Source organism: Muscardinus avellanarius (genome assembly GCF_963383645.1).
Source record: "Muscardinus avellanarius genome assembly, chromosome: 10".
Taxonomy (NCBI): Eukaryota; Metazoa; Chordata; class Mammalia; order Rodentia; family Gliridae; genus Muscardinus; species Muscardinus avellanarius.
The window spans coordinates 105,392,845-105,410,581 of NC_137796.1; positions in this window are offsets into that span (position 1 = coordinate 105,392,845).

Genomic DNA, 17,737 nt, shown 5'->3' on the forward strand with positions numbered 1-17,737 from the left:
ATTAACTCTAGCTGGTTACTGATGTCTTGGAGACTCTAAGCCTAAGGATTACTTTCCACATGTTCAAAGGAGAGATTAGTATTAACGTGGTGTGAAAGAGCCATTAGCACCAAACAGCATTTCTCACTGAAGTGTTCAAAATTATCAAGAGTTAGTTGAAAAGCAAGTTACTTTCTCACACAGTGCTCCTGTTACTTTTTGCTCACCTGTGTACCACCTAAAATAAACTTAGATGTCCTCAGAGGTATGTCTCTCCCACATATTTTCCAGGGGTGTTTCTATTACCCGGGAGTGGGTATTTTCTGGGCCCACTAGCAGGTTCTAAAGTGGGTATCAATTATATAAGACCTGTGAGCTTAGAAAACTTGATTTCTTAACTCTAAATCCTAAGTCGCTTCGCAATGATGCCCAAGATGCTGGCTTGGTAGAACAGCCAGGTAACAGAAAACTCCTTCCACATCTGCCTCTAGACCCTCAAAATTCTGGCTAGTACCATAACTCAACTGTCCCATGAGATGAACAGGTGCTTGTTTTTGCAGGGAATGCCTTGGGATGTGACCACTTCTTCTAACCTTCTTTTGTGTTTTGCAGCCTAAACACATCCACCCTAGTTGTCCCTCTAGTGAAATTTTCATGTCCCCATGGCACTCAGGATAAAGTACCATTTCCACCCAGCCCTGTATTTGGTGTTTTCTGAATGTGCCTTGGTATCTCACATGCCTGCGGCTCTGTCCTTTATGTCAGAAACACATTTCTCTTTACAGGACCCTGCAGAGTCCATGCCTCCTTGAAGACTTTCCCAAGCCTCATCTTTTCCTTTCTTTCTTGTTGCCCATCTCTGGCTTCTGTATCCATAGCAATCCTACATAATTGTTTCCAAGCACATTATGGGATGCCATACCATGAAAATCCTATAGGATCACTGGATCCAGCTCCCTGAGGACCAAGCTATCTTATCTATTTATCTATCTATCACCTATCTATCTATCATCTCTCTCTCCAGGGTGTCCCTAAGATTTTCACTTACATTTGTTGCACGAATGACCTTGAAAGAAACCAAAGTGTTTTTGAGTTCCAGGGGCAATGGTAAGTACCACGTCTCTAGTGGACTTCTTAGACCATGTCCTCTCTGGCGTTTCAGTGACTTTGGTTAATTTTGTCTCAACTTCTCTGTGAATCTACCTCCCAACCTTGAAGACATCCCAGCAAGGTGATTTCGCAAGCCTCCTCATGGAGCACACACCTAAATTCAGTAACTCAGACAAAGTCCTCTGTCACCTCCTGTCTTTCTCTTCTCTCTAATTCATAGTTATCGGTAGCAGAAATAGCAAGCCTTGTGTCCTAGGCTTTGTTCCTTCAAACAGCAGCACTCTGTGGGATGTTTGAAGTGGTTCTGGGAAGAGCCAAGCACATACCACGCTGGGCAGAAGCCACCTGGCTGCGCAGAGGGAAAAGAGCATGAGGTCTAAGGCCAGACACTAGAGCCGTCCCCTGACTGCCATCCCATGAAGCCAACTGGGGGACACCACTCCTGTGATTGACCCCTTTTGCCCCTTGCCTCATAAAAGCTTGCCTCTCTGTTATAAGTCCACAAAACACAACCAGGCTGTAATAATTTTTTTTTGTCTCCAGAAGAATCATTTCTGATTGGGCATGGCAGCACATGCCTGTCAGCCCAGTACTTGGGAGATGAGACAGGATGATCACAAATTCCAGGGCAGCTTCAGAAACACAGTGAGCCTCTCCACAACCTAGCCAGATCATGTCTTAAGACAAAACAAAAATAAATAAAAATAGCTGGAGGTGTATCTTAGAGGTAGAACACCCCAGAACCAAAAAAAAAAAAAAAAGAAAGAAAAGAAAAGAAAAACTCACTTTTGGTCTGTTTAGCTCTTGTATAATTTTTTGTCCTTCTTTATTTCAAACACATAAAAACAATTGTCTCCACTCTTCCCATTCTCTTTTGCTTTTTTCCCATCACCCCAAAAAGTTACTTCAGGAAAGGTCCCCGGTGGTATCAAGTGTGCTAGAACCCACAGAGATTCCTCGTCCTAACCTAATTCCATGCAGTAGCTGCATTTCCTGCAATTCTCCACTCTTTTTTCTTTAAGTCTTGCCTTCACTTGCCTTCTATGGTCTTCTTCTTGGCTATTGTCCTGCCCACTGAGCACACCTTCTCTGTCTTTTTGGATGGATCTTGTCTTCCTGTCTTCTGAGATGGAAGGGCTCCAGGGCTATCTCCTAATTCATTCTCTCCTTCTTACCCAGACTCCCCAGAGCTTTAAACCATCCCATGGCAGTTCATACCATTACTATGGTAACATCTCCCACCATTCCATCCCCAGCATCTTCTTTCCATATTCCACTGCCGCTGATTATCTTCCCTGGAACGTCTAATACGTATCTACTCTCACAGGAACAAAGTTGAACTCTTTATTTCAGTCTGCTCAAACTCTGCTTTGACCAAAATCTCACTGTATTGATAAATGGCATTGACTAGTTGCTCAGACCAAAAAAAAAAAAAAAAAGTCAGAGTCATTCTTGATCCTTCCCCTTCTCTGGAAGCATATGTCTAAGCAATTAGCAAATTCTACACTATTTCCTTCAAAGTGCATTTGAAACCAGGCGTGTGATGCATGCTTATAATCCCAGCGCTTGGGAGGCTGAGACAGGAGGATCACACAGGTTCGAAGCCAGCCTCAGCTACTGAGTGGGGCTCTCAGCAACTTAGTGAGACCCTGTTTCCAAATAAAATATAAAATAGGTCTGGGAGTATAGCCCAGAAGTAGAAAGCCCCTGGGTTCCACCCCAGTACTACAAAAAAAAAGTACATTTGAAATAGATCCAGATCACCCATTTCAGTCTGAGGCTCTACCTTCTTTCCTTGAATCACTGCAATAGCTTTTTAACTGGGTTCCTGGGTCCCATCCCTGTCTACTCAGCATTCTCACCACTGTGACCCAAAATACCTGCTGACCACAACTTAGAGGAAGCAAGATTTCTCTGCATATGGATGTAGAGATTTCCGTCCATGTATATATCTATATCTATATCTCTATATCTATCTTTCTATCTATCTATCTATCTATCTATCTATCTATCCCATATGTATGCAATCTGTTTTACACCAGCTACCAAACAGGAGCTGGGCCTGCAGGTCCTTAAGGCATGATGGCTGGGGGCAGAGAGAAAACATGGGTCAGAGAAACAGGATTAGAGGCAGGTGCCACAGTTGGGCTGGACTGGGACACACACACACACACACACACACACACACACACACACACACCAATATGCTCTATCAGGCTATTCTTCCAGGGATCCACCCCTGAGCACTGCTGCCTCTTGGCCATTAGGTTCTGGGGGACATTCACAGTCCAACTATAACATGCTGCTGTAGTTCATCCTCCACGGTACATCTAAGTCATCCCAAAAAACACTCTGATAAGCCATCGCTCTCCTCAAAGCCCTTTGGCACCTTCTCATCTCCCTCTGAATACATACTCCCAAGTCTTTACAGTGCCTGCCCAAAGCCCTTTGACATGGCTCTTCTTATCCTATGGCACTGGTGAGGACATCCCACCTCAGGGCCTCTGCATCAAGCTGTCCCCTTTGCCTGAAACACCGTTCCTCCAGGTATTCACTTGACTCATTGCTCCTGGGCTTCTTCCAGGCCTCTGATCAAAAGCAATCTTCTAAGAGAAGTGTTCTCCAACCACCACAAATCAGGTATACTCCCAACCCTGCTCCCCAAGCCTACTTAATATTTTATAGCACCGACCACCCCGTAACTTTTAATGTATGTGACACATTTTTAATAATATGTTCTTATTGGTGCATTGGAATTACACACTCTAATGAGGTTCAGAGTGATAGAAACATACATGGTTCATTCTTTGAAGAATATATGCTTCAGGAGAAGAGAAACCTGTCCCTGTTCCATTCACTTCTGTGTCCCCAGGACCTGACAAAGTGAATGAATGCCGTAGGTGCTCAGGAATCTGAGCAAATAAGTAAATGAAAATCAGGTACAGTTTGGAATCTAGCACTTCCTGGCTGTGTGACCTTGGTCAAGTTCATCTTTTGACTACTATGCAATAAGTGTGATAGTATTTACTTTCAAGGAATGCTGCTAAGTTTATCAATAATATATGTAAGTGTCAGCATAAAGCCAATCAAACTTGGAGTCAGAGCAAAGGAGATACTAAAAAATATTTAGGTAATCTGGGTGCTATGATGCATGCCTGTAATCCCAGTACTTGGAGGCCAAGACAGGAGGATTGCAGGTTCAAAGCCAGCCCCAGAAGCTTAGTGAGCCCCTCGGCATTTTAGCAAGACCCTGTTTTAAAATGTTAAAAAAGTGCTAGGGTGTAGTACTAGGGATTGAACCCAGGCACGTGGCGTATGTATGTAATATTTGTGTTTTGCTGTCAGTAACCTGAGAGAAGAGATCTGCCTTGAACTTGGCGTTCCATCTTTCCTGTATTATGAGGACATTAAAGACATATCTCCTGATCAGATTATTGGCTCGTTTATTTAATAACTTTAAGACATAGCTGTTGAATATGTTATGCCTGTTGAAGTACTTGCTTTGAATCTGGCACTTTTAAAAGTCAGGACCAGAAAAGCAGGCTCCTTTTTGCCGTGGACAGGCAGGAGCGAGCAGACACTCACTCATCACATGAGCAAAATAGGCCAGATCTCTGCTACCACCCACACTGGCCACCAGGCTCTGTGGCTGGCTGCACGCCACTGCCACCATCACCGCCCAGCGCCTGGGACAGGGTTAGTGATGACTGATGGGAGGGACAGAAATACCTTCTGAGAAAGGAGGTTGGCATTTCTGGGGCAAGGAATGTATGCTTGGGCAAGGAGAGCAGCAAGGGCACCTTACCCCACCCTCTGGGCCTCAGCTGCTAATAGCTGCTCCTCCTGTTGTAAGAGTTGCTACCTGATGACCAATCAGACTGAGCAGCTGATAAGAAGTATGGCCCAGGGAGACACAGTTGGCCAAGGAGGGAGCACTGGACTTGGAGCCAGGAGCTGGAGCATGAGTTCTGACCCCGCCTTGAGTTTGCTTGTTCATTTGTGTAATAAGTATAAGACCTAGCTGTTAGTCCAATACTCAGTCACATGGGCCTCAGGTGACTCAGGCTCCAATGTGAATGGGCCAGTTTCTTCACTCTAAGATGCTGTTTCTCATCTATAAAGCAAGATACTACCTCATGAGCTGTTGGGTAAATTAGTAAAATACAAGTTTATCTAGATGAGACTAGCATGGTGTAGGTGTACTTCCCTTTCAAAGGGTCTGTTTCCTTTGAAGACAGGGTCCCATCACATCCCGTATCCTTGCAGTTTCTGTGAAGGAGTAGAAAGGGGCTTTATAAAGAGGTTGTAAGATGTTAATGTCATCACCCCTTTGCAGTCTAAAATGTCCTAGGCTGAAATTAGAGGCCTGTTTATACATCTAGCATGATGCATCCTCTTCTCTATTACAGTTGGCTGTTTTCTCTGTCCACCGGCAAGACCGGGAGCTGCCTTGTGGGTGGGACTTGGATCTATCTTTGTTTATCAGTGTCATCTGGGCATTTGGCACTCAATAATTGGTTGGGAAATTAAGGTCTAGTGCCCCAAAGATTTATTTTTCTCATCCTTTTAAATTCTCCATTCTATAAGCGACCCCACTCGTTGTCCTCAAGGGGTCCCCATTCTAGGAAGAGAGGTGCCTCATTTGGTGGCATCTGTGATTTGTTTCTACCTTTTCTCTAGTACAGCCCCCAGACTTCGATAACTCCTTTTTCCCTTCTCCAGGACCATACCATATGAATGATGCTTACCCAAAATTAGATAATTAACATATTTTTCTTCTGATTCCAGTGATTGAAATGACCGATGAGATGTGGTCTTGAGAGTCTGATTTCTGTTGGGCCACTGAGGCTCTGTCAGCTGGGACAATCAGCAGAGTAGGAAAAGGGGAAGAAAGAGTCTGAGGAACTCTTAATGCCATTGTCTCCATTCCTGGATCTAGCCATATCTGAAGTCCCCAGACTGCTCAGTTACAGAACCCAATGAACTCAAGTTCCTTTTCTTGGCAGCACCAGCGTTGATAAGGTCTCTAATCCCTCACAACTGAAAGAATGCTGACTAATTCCTAGCCAGGATTCATGACAGCACAGGACACCGCAGGTGGCATGCACACAGTGATGTAGGAGTGAGCAATCAATTGTGCCTAAAAGCATGAGCAATGAAGACAACAATTACCCTTGAAAGAGAAAACAAAATTGCAAGCAGGAAGCCTCACCCTGACCCTCTTCCGCTCAACCTAGACACCATTCAATGCCTCAGTTACTGGATGGAGATGCACACAACATTGAAGAAGGTGAGAGAGAGAGAGAGAGAGAGAGAGAGAGAGAGAGAGAGAGAGAGAGAGAGAGAGAGAGAGAGAAAGGAAGACAGCCTTCAGAGGAGCAGAAGCATTTTAAATATGAAATCGTTGAGTGTCAACTGCATGAAGGAGTATGCAAATTATACATAAGCTGTATGCATATTCAACTTGCAAGTCCCTTGTGATCTTTCTACACTGCCTTGCAGACACCTGGGATGAGGCCCTAGGGGGAAATCCTGGTGGGAACTTTCAGTCAACAAGTATTTATCTAATAAGTTCTTGCTCTGCCTCTCTGTAAGGTGCTCAGCCTACACGGCTTGGTCTCTGCCCTCCAGGAGTTGGCAAGGAAGCCAGGGAGAGGGGAGGAACCACGAGAAACAATTAGTGCACAACAGAAGACAAGATGTAATTAAGTGCTAAATACCAGGCTGCAAACTGGAAGCAACTGGGTGAAGTTGTGAGAAGGCCAATTTCAGCCCAGTGCAGGGCAGAACTTTCTGGCTCTGTCCTCAAGAGCAACATAAAGAAGTTTTTATCTCGCCAGTGCTTGAAACAGATTTAAAAAAAATAAAAACAAGCTGGATGTGAAGGTATGCACACGTGATCCCAGAACTTTGGTGGCTGAGATAGGAGGCTCACAGGCTCATAGTAAGCCGTTGCAACTTAGTGAGGCCCAGTTTCAAAAATAAAACATAAAAAGCACTGAGAGGTAGCTCAGAGGCATGCAAAAGTCCCCTGGGTTGAATCCCCATCAGTACTGAAAAGAGAAAGAGGGAAAGGAGAGGGAGAAGGAGAAGGGGAGGAGGAGGAGGAGCAGGAGGAGGAGCAGGAGCAGGCATGGTGGTGCATGCTTGTAATCCCAGTACTTGGGAGGCTGAGACAGGAGGATCGCAGATTCACGGCCAGCCTCAGCTACTTAGTGAGGCCATCCACAACTTAGTGAGACTTTGTTTTCCAATAAAGAATAAAATAGGAATGGGGCATAGCTCAGAGGTAAAATGCCCCTGGGTTCAATCCTCAATACAAGGAGGAGGAGGAGGAGGAGGGAGGAGGAGGAGGAGGAGGAGGAGGAGGAGGAGGAGGAGGAGGAGGAGGAGGAGGAGGAGGAGGAGAATGGAGAAGAGAAGAGAAAAAGAGAGAGAGAGAGAGACAGAGAGACAGAGAGAGAGACAGAGAAATAAAGAAAGAAAGAAAGAAAGAAAGAAAGAAAGAAAGAAAGAAAGAAAGAAAGAAAGAAAAGAAAGAAAAAGAGAAGAAAGGAAAGTTAAATCCTATAATTCCTGGTCTGGTCAACTAGTCATGTGACTGTGGGCAAGTACCTTGTTTTTTCATCTATAAAATGGGCCTAACTACTATCCATATTGCAACATTATGAGCATTAGAGATATTACAAATAAAACAGTCATTACAAATGACTGGTGTTGTTATAAAAGAGGATATTACGACACAGACTTTCACAGAGGGACAGCCACATAGACAGCAGAAGATGATCAAGGACAAAAGCCTTGGAAGAAACGAAACCTGCCAACATTTTGTCCTTGGACTTCCAACCTTAGAATGGCAGGAAAATAAATTTCTTTTGCTTATGTCATCCAGTCTCTAGTACTTGGTGATAACAGCCCTGGAAAACAAATTCAATAACCAAGAAGAAGTAGTATCCACAGTCACTAAAAGACTTGTGCAATAATGTTCACAGCAGTTTTATTCTCCTAGTCCCAAACTAGAAACAACCCAAATGCTAATTGGCCAGAAAATGCAGAGAAAAGGGAAATAAGCTGTGTATTTACCCACAATGGAATACTATGTAGTGAGGTAAAGGAACAAACTACTGATACTGGCACAGCATGGATGAAGCTCATAGACGTTCTCACAAGAAAGAAGCCATCTATACAAATTTTTTGCTGTGTGACATCTATACAAATTTTTAGGCAAAAATATATTCTAAGTCAGAAAATATTAGAAGTCAGAATGGCAGATTCTGGGAATCCAGGGAGCCTGCTAGAAATAAAAAATGCTTTATTTCTTGATCTAGATTTTGACTATACACTGCAGACCTACATAAAAATTAATCAAGCTATCATGGTCACAGAGTTTCTATTTGGGATGATGGAGATTTTGCAAAAGTAGTGCTGATAGTTGAAATTAATGCCTCTGCCTTTTATACTTAAAATGGTTAAAAATTTAGAAAATTTTAGATATGAGTTTCACCATAATAAAAATTTTCAAAAAAAAAAAAAAACCAACCAGGTTATATTCTTCCATGGTGTACCATTGAGTATACATTACGGTTTGAGTCTGTCCCCCACCCAAACTTCAGACAATTATAGCAGGCTTCAGATGTAAAAAAAAATCATGAGGGTTCTAAGATTAAATCTCAGTGGATTATTTTGTTGATGAATTAATAATTTGAATAGACTTACTGGGAGGTAACTTTAGATAGATAGGGTGTGACTGGAAGAGGTGGTCACAGGAGGTATAGCTTTTGACTCCATCAGTCCCTGGACCCTTTTCCTCTCTCTCTGCCTCCCAGCTGCCATGAGTTGAGCATTTCCTGCCACCATGATGTTTCTGCCTTGGAGCCAGTCAACTATGGACTGAACCTTCCCATTTGTGAGCTAAATAAATGTTTCTCCCTCAAAGTTCTTCTTGTCAAGTGTTGGTCATTCATAATGATGCAAAAACTGAAACAATAGAGGTTTAGGTCATGCTTCTGTGTTTTCATAGACAAAATTACATGCTTGTTACGTTCACGGTTTTTTTCCTCCTATTTTTCTTTGGGAAACATTGCCTTCAATGTCATGCTGTGATTTCAAACACAGGCAGAGAGGTTTGGTTGACTTCCTTGTTCAGTCCCTTTCGTGGAAGATTCTTTACCTACTTTATCTCTCTCTCTTTTTTAAGTTCAGTGCATGATCATCCCCAATGATCCAGATGAAGGTTATGAAGGCCTCACATGAATGAACATATTGAACTCAAAGGAAAATGAGAAGATTTGGTGGAAAGACCTCCCTTTTCCAATCCATGACCCCTCCCCGCAAGAACTCATTTTGGGTTGGTTGGCTGGAGATGTTTATTAAAAGGGCATAATTAACGTGGCAGGTGCCTTTGTTCCCTGCAAATAATAACAGCGGAGAGAGCACACTTATAATTAGCTGGGCTTTTTTGGAGCTCCAGTGGTGCTGCTGCTGATATTAGGCAGAGAACATGACACTCGATTGTGCTCCAAGTGTGGGGGTGATTCACATTCAGCTGGTAGAGATGCATGCTTTTAGGGGATGTGAAAAGTGGACTTGAATATTTTTAATAGTATAAAAATTAACTCTTTAACAGCACATAAGTGAGTGATTGGGACTTGTTTCCCTTCTTGTCTTCCCTTGCAGAGATAGTCCCAAGACCAATCCCTCTCTGTGTCCCACCCATTCTCACCTGGATAAGTCAGGTTTTATGTGGTTTTCTACAAATTTTCACCATGACAGCCTGCTTCTGCTAGTGAAAGAGAGAAGCGGCCTAGCTCTTTCACTCATGCTCTTATAAAAACAGAGCAGAGAGAAATGGGGAAGAGCAGTGTTTCTCAGCCCTGTAAAGAATCCAGGGGCTCCTGGATTCTGCCTTGGAGCCAGTCAACTATGGACTGAACCTTCCCATTTGTGAGCTAAATAAATGTTTCTTTTATTTTGTTCTTCTCCATAGGGATACTTCTCCATAGGAGATCAAGTGGACAGGGGTGCAGGTATTGCTCATCATTTTACTCAGCTTTCCATTACGGTAACAAATACCTGGGATAATCAACTGATAGAGAGAAAAGGTGTGTTGTGGCTTCCAGATGGAGAGCCTTCAGTCCATGATGGATTGACTCAATTGTTTTTGGGCCAACAGTGAGGCAGAACATCATGGTTGGGAGAGAGTGGGGGAACAAAACTATTGAGCTTATGGCTGGGATGAAAAAAATCAAAAGGATGAAAGAGGAAGGGGCAGCTCTCACTATTGCCTTAGAGGACACACTCCTACAAACCAGACCTCCCATAAGACTCCACCTCTGAGAGGTTCCACTACCTTCCAATAACACCAAGCTGAGGACCAAGCCTTTAACACGTGGCCTTTGGGGAGCTCCAGATCCAAAGGTTATATATAGCTGTACCTGCACCCTAAGATGCTGCAGAGACTCCCTGAGCTGCTGGCCCAAATCACAGAGCACAGATCACCATGATTTGGGGGGAGTGTTTTTACCTGCAGGAGCACATGGTGGCTTATACAAATAAGGGCTTGTTTTTCTTAGGAAAGAGTGTGTCTGCAGGGGAACTTTTGCCAGCACTCGCTCTGTGGCTTGCTTATGCTGGGGCTGGCGTCTCAGTGATCCTCACATGCTCACATGGCTGCCCAGGATCGAGGCAGCTTGTCCACGCTGAAGGCAGAAGCAAGGAAGGGAGGAAGGGAGGGTGCTTGCTTCTTGCCCTCTTTGTCAAGCAAGCGCTCTATGGTTCACTGAGGCTGTGGAATGGATATTTCAAGCTCTCTGGTGGGAAGAAGCGTAGGATTGGGATGAGAAAGGGCTATGGAGTAGCCAGTCAGCTAAGCGAGGCCCCCAAGCCATCTTTGACACCCTGTCCACATGGACTGAAAGTCTATCTGTGCGGTCTACTGAGCACCAAGGCTGGTGTTCTTGAGTTTCAGCATAACAAAAGTTCCACAAAGGTTGGATTTGTGAGCCTCTCTTCTCACTGTCTGTTCATCTCCATTTGGGTCCTCAGAGAAGTAGATGTCCAGATGGACTTGGACATGCAAGAGAGAGTTGTATCGAGGTCAATGCTGGTAAAGGGTGAAGGGATGGAGCAGGAAAAGGTGGGTGGAACCTCCAGACCAGGAGAGGAGGAAGGATGAAGGGCCCACAGGGAGATCCTGGGGAGGGCAGGAGGGGCCCAGGCTCATGTTCCCACTAGAGGAACTTCCTGGGTCAGGCAGGAAAAGAGGGCACTGATTCCCTACCCTACTTAGTCTCTGCCAAGTGCTTCCCAGGAGATAGGCCCTGGTCATGAATACCCTGGTGGATCCGAAGGTGCAGGAGCTGGAGGCTGCCAGTCAGCCAAGCTAAGCACAGCAGGACAAGTAGAGGTGCAAAATCTAGTTTCAGGAAACAGGCTGCTGTGGCTGGACTAAGGCGAAAGGAAGTGTTCCAAGACCACCATGTTGTGCTCAGACATTCTTAAGGGTCCCTTTGAGAAGGGTAAGAAGGAGCAGGTGTGGACCTGGAGACCAGTTGTGACACCCCAGAGTGGATGTCCAAGGAAGGCAATAGCAGGCACAGCCTTTGCTTTGAACAAAGCCTGCAGCTGTCTCTGTGCAGACACCAGCCGAGGACCAGAGGAGGACAGCCAAGGTCAGAACCCCGCAAAGTGCAAAGGCATTAGAGTCCCAACCTTAATCTGCATGGGAGAGGACAGAAAGGTCATTTTCCATCACCTGGAGCAGAAACAAAGAGCTAAGACCAACCCCAACACAGGTATTTGGCAACTCAGAACAGTAACAGAGAAAAAGTCGGGGGAACGGTGTGATTATGGGGTTGTGATGTGCGTGTTGTTCCTGGGGTCTCCCCTTCAGTCCCCAGACACCCTGCAGGGAGCCTCTACTAGCCAGGTGACTACACGGAGGCCCAGAGGCCTGAGGGCCTCAACCAGCAGTGGAGCGACTGTAACCATTGCTCCAATGACTGCGTTTCTGCCTTTAGCTGCAGCCTGGATACATGCTTCCTCTAGGACTGCAGTGGCCTCAAGAGAAGGGTCTGGCCAAAATCAAAGCACAGGCCTGTGGGGCTCCAAAGAGGGATTAGGACTAACACTAGTGGGCACCCACCTATGGAAGCCCCTGAGCCAGGGGCCCGAGTCCCCAGCACCCTCTACTGGAGGCACTACTGATAGCATTGCTCCCATTGAACCCGAGAAGAAATGGTTCTGAGAGGCCAAGTCACTTGCCTGGGGAAACCCAGCTGGTAAGAGCAGATTCTAGTCAGTACCATTTACTCTGCCCAGGAGGCCGCGGCCCTGTGTCTACGTAGAGAGACTGAGGATAGGACCTGTTCTGCTGTTACTTCCCATCCACACTGAAAAACAGCACAGCAAGTAAGGTCCGCATCGTCCTTTGTCTCCTTACCTCTCTTTCTACACTCACTTCACACACACACACACAAACACATACACACACACGCGCTCACGCATGCGCACACACGCACACACCACATGCAAAACACCAACGGCAAACCACAGACTCTTCTTATAAAGAATGAGGAAAAACCGGCCACGTCTTGGCACCTCCCCCGGAGCTCACACTCTGTCCCCCAAATCCTTCCCTTGTCACCGGGATTATCACAGTGGCCTCTGTTCTTGCCCCTCCCTAACACAGGGTGATCAGAGTGGGCCCATTCAGAAGCAATCAGCTAATGCCATTCGGTTGCTCAAAACCCAGCTCGCTCAAGATAAATCCCAAGTCCCTCACAGTGGCCCAGGGAGGCCCATGTGATCTGACCCCCCAACTAGTCCTTCCCCAAGCTCAACCCCCTCCCAGGTTCTCTCTTTCCTCTCTGTTCCAGTCCCCTAGCCCTTAAGCACCCCCAGGCCTCACAACCTCTGCATAGGCTCGCCCCTAGTATCTCCTGATACTTCATCTGTATCTTTCAGGCTACTATATAATTGTCATCAGAATCCTTTCCCTGACTGTCCTGTTTGAAGTGCCCCTGTCCCTTCCTGTAATCCTTACTCTATCTTACTCTTTCCCAGTCTCTGACATGACAGGTACTGACCTCTGGTCTTCTAACTGTCCACCTCCCCACAGTGGACGGGGGAGGCATCTTTGTTGGGTTCGGAGCTCCATCCCCAGGGCCTGGGAAAATGCTTGGCACAAGGGAGGTGTCTTACCATATTCATTAAGTGAATGCAGGAGTAAATGGGCTGTCAAGATAGAAGAAATCACACACACTGAGGATATGAGGATCCCCTTACTAAAAGTCCAAGAGGAGCCGGACATGGTGCTGCACACTTGTAATCCCCGTATTTGGGAGGCCGAGACAGGAGGATCACAGGTTCACAGCCAGCCTCAGCAATTTAGTGAGGTCCTCTCCAACTTAATGAGACCCTATTTCTAAATAAAAAATAAAATAAGGCTGAGGGTGTGGTTCAGAAGTAGAAAGCCCTTGGATGCAATCACTGTACCACAAAACAAAAAGAGACTCAAGAAGGGAAAGAGACACTGTGTCGGCACGGCATAATGGTGGTAGTTCTGGCCCAGAGGAGCCTGGATCTAAGTCCTGGCTCTGCTACTTGCTAGCTGAGTGGGCTGGGAAAGTTCCCACCTGCTCCAAGCCTCTGTTCCCTCCCTGACCCCTACCACACAGGGTGTCCTGGGGATGAACTGCAAGACGTTTTGCAAGTGGCTCAAATCTGCTAAATGACAATATGTGTTCTTTATTCAGATTTTTAACACTACAGGGCCTTCCTAGGTCTTTGAGAGAACTTTTCTCTTGAAGGACCATCATGGCTTTCTGACCTGCTTTTTGCAGAAATGGGCCTGCAAAGAGGAATTCTGCCAGGCAGTAAAACTCCAGGAACCTGCCAACATCCTTGATGTCATTTGGACCTTCTGCAACTAAACTTTGAAATGCGAGGATGTGTGGAGCCTCCGCCTGTGTCACACAGACACCAGCCACCTCCGCCTGTTTATCTCCAATTCCAGGCGCTGAGGGGCTGGACCTAGAGCTATTCTAGAAGCTGTTTGCCCCGATAAGGAAATGATCAGCGCTCACACCGTGAGCAAATGGGCTTTGAGCTTGACTGGCCACGGGAGAAGAGATGCTGTGAGCACTTTTTTGTTATTATTTGAAGCATAGATATGTGTGTGGAAGAATTCTGGTCAAATAGTTTTTCTGAGTAAGGTCTTGGGCATTAGCATAGATTCATTGACTTCTCCCATGAACCCCTGGGCTCCGCTCTTGCATTTAAGCTGAGAGCCCTGAGCTTGCCCGGGTCACTTTGATAGAGGACAGACTTCTCATATTGCGATTCTGCTTGGCTTGTCCATTAAAATCACCGTCATCTAAAATGAAAGACAAATTACAGAACACTTCCTGTTTTATGATCCCACTCATGTAACTTACAGAGGTGTATGTTTCCTTAAGCATGAGAAAGATGCTGAGAAGATGCTCTTTAAAATAGTCAAAGTGGCCCACTAGTTATTTAGGGCTGATTGGAATTTGAATGAACAGAGGTGCTCTCTCTCTCTCTCTCTCTCTCTCTCTCTCTCTCTCTCTCTCTCTCTCTCTGTGTGTGTGTGTGTGTGTGTGTTATCATTTTATTTTTACTGCTCTCTTTGCAGCTTCTGAAATCTTGGGCAAGTTATCTATGAAATGGAAAGAAAACAATAAAGTTATGTTCACATTGAGAGAGAAAAGGTCATTATCATCACTACGAGCGTGACTGGGCAGTGGCTGGGCTGCCCTGCTTGGTTTCCCACCTTTGCAGAAAGGCTGCTGCCTGATATCTATGGTGCATGCTATAGGGCAATTCATTGAGAAGTATTTTTGTTTGTTTGTTGGTTGGTTTTTTGTTTGTTTGTTTTGTTTTGGTGGTACTGGGGTTCCTGGAAACCCTTCTACCTCCGGGCTACACTCCCAGACCTATTTTCATACTTTTTTTATTTTGGAAACAGGGTCTCTTAAGCCAGTGCAGCTGGCTTCGAATCTGCATGATCCTCCTGTCTCCACCTACCAAGTGCGGGGATTACAAGTGTGTGCCACCACGCCCAGCTTTCTTGCTTTTTTCTGATGGGGGGGGGAGTACTGGGGATTGAATCCAGGGGTGTTCTATCCCTTAGCTACACCCCCAGCCATATTTTATTTTTTATTTGGAAATAGGGTCTCAGTAAGTTGCTAAGGGTCTCACTACATTGCTGAGGCTGGCCTCAAACCTTTGCTCTTCCTGTCTCAACTTCCCAAGTTCTAGGATTAAGGGCATGTACCACCAGGCCCAGTTCATTTTGTTTTCTAATAGATAGAAGTTGAAGTTATTTGAACACTGGTCATTGGCTCCTACAAGTCCTAAATTGATACACCAGACAGGGCAGGTATACATGCTCACCTCGTCCACTTTTATCTGTATTTATGAAGGTGGTATGCTGTAGATAGGTCCAAGGGCTGGTAATCTGTTTATCAAAAATATCCTAACTTAAGCCAGGCATGTGGCACACACCTGTAATCCCAGTACTCGAGAGGCCGAGACAGGAGGATCACAGGTACAAGGCCAGCCTCAACGGGTAGTGAGACTCTCCTCCCCTTAGCTTTCCTTTCCCTGCAGTGTGACCTTGATGTGTGTCACTTAAATTGGCATATCAGTTATTTTGTGTAAAATGGGGTGATGTGATAATCATACCTCCGTCTGGGGTTGTTGCTAACCCCAACCCATAGCAAATGCCCAATAATCACTCTGGAGGATGTTGACTGCCCCACTGAGGGGGTGAGAGTTTTGGTGGTCATTGGTCCCAAGGACAGAATAGAGACTCAGATCTCAATCTCCCTCCCAAGCTGCCAGGGCCCCTCCAGCTGGTGGCCTGAACCACCCCTGAAACACAAATTCCTGTTCTCCCATCTACTCTTTACAACCAACTGTGGAAGGTAGAGGTGGATCCTAGAGAATCTCCATTTTTTTAAATTTCCAGATAACTGTGATGGCCAACCAAGTTTGGGAACCACGAGAAAACTTATATAAAGCACCCTGCAGCCAGGCATAGTGGCACCCACCTGTAATCCCACTACTCAAAAGGCTGAGACGGAAGGATGGCAGGTTTGAGGCCAATGCATCTGCCAACATTCTCACAGTCATAATCTAAAGACCTGGCCACAAAACCTAGAGGAAGGAAGACTTATTTGCTCATGGTTCAGTTCATGTGAGGCCGGGGACCATGGGTTTTCGGGCATGGCAGCGGGAAGCAGAGAGGAGGAGAGCACATGGGATGTGTTCCTCACATCATGGAGTCCAGAAGCAAGAGAGAGATCAATCCGAGGAGGAGGATCCACATATAATCCCCATGGCTGCACCCCCAGGGACCCACCTTCTCCAGCCACATTCTACCAGCCTAGGCCACCACCCCCTATAAATTCATTACCATGGATTTATCCACTGCTAGGATTACAATTCTTATGACTCAATCACGTTAACTCCAAACACCTATTTGTGAGCACTTCAAGGGGCCGTTCTACATTTAACTAAAACAGCCAGCCTCAGGACCTTAGCAAGACCCTATTTCAAAATATAAAATAGAGGGTGTAGCTTTGAGATAGAATATCCTTGGGTTCAATGGTTCAATCTTCAGTACCACACACACACACACACACACACACACACACACACACAAAATCACCCTTCAAAATATCTAATTAGAGTGGCTTTACAATTTAACCAACATGCTTGAGGTACACTAGGGCACTAACAGAGTAGGCAAGAGTTAGAGTATAGAATCTTGAGCCAGACCATTGGCAATCCTGGCAAGAATGGCTGTGTGGTCTCTGGAAGGTTTCTTACCTCTCTGAATTTCAGTTGCATTAGTTCTAATATGAGGAAAATAATGGTGCCTACCTACAGAGCTGCCTGATAGTTTAAATGAATGAATATTCATGATCTCCACAGGACAGTGGCCAGCAAGTGGCAAGTGGCATGGTCAGTGTTAGCTGTATTGATCTCCAAGAAATGCATTAGGAGCTGCCAGAATGAGACCCGATATTCAGCAAATCCTAATAGCACAAGGTTACCTTGTCAGCAGCCCATAACTGTAGGAACTACACGCAACCTCCCAGGATGTGTGGGAAGCAGAGAAATGTAATTTTTTTTTCATTTCCCCAGAGCAAGTCATGTAAGAAAGTCCTACAAAAATCTTTGTTGGATTACATGAGCTGTTCAGATTCTGAAGCTAGATTAAGAAATAAAAATTGCAGAGAGTGCTGAATGCAACAAGGTTCAGACAAAAACATGGTTTGTTTTACATTATAGAGGCCACCGGAATTAATCAGTTTGACACCAAGGAACAGTGTTGTTCTTTACCAAATCACGGTGGGTTAGCATGGTCCAGACAAGGGAACCAATGAGACTTGATGCTGTGTGTGTATACTTGTGCACTCACGTGTCCACACACACACAAACACACACACACAAACACACACACACTGCTCAGTGTAAAATCCAGTCAATGAACCCAAGTGAATTTCCAGAAAAGAATAGACTTCTGAGATGCCATGTATCCCCATGAAAAACACAATAAAATCTCAGCCTTAGGACCCAGCTCTGAACAGCAAGCAGGTCTCAGAGGAAGAGAGAATGG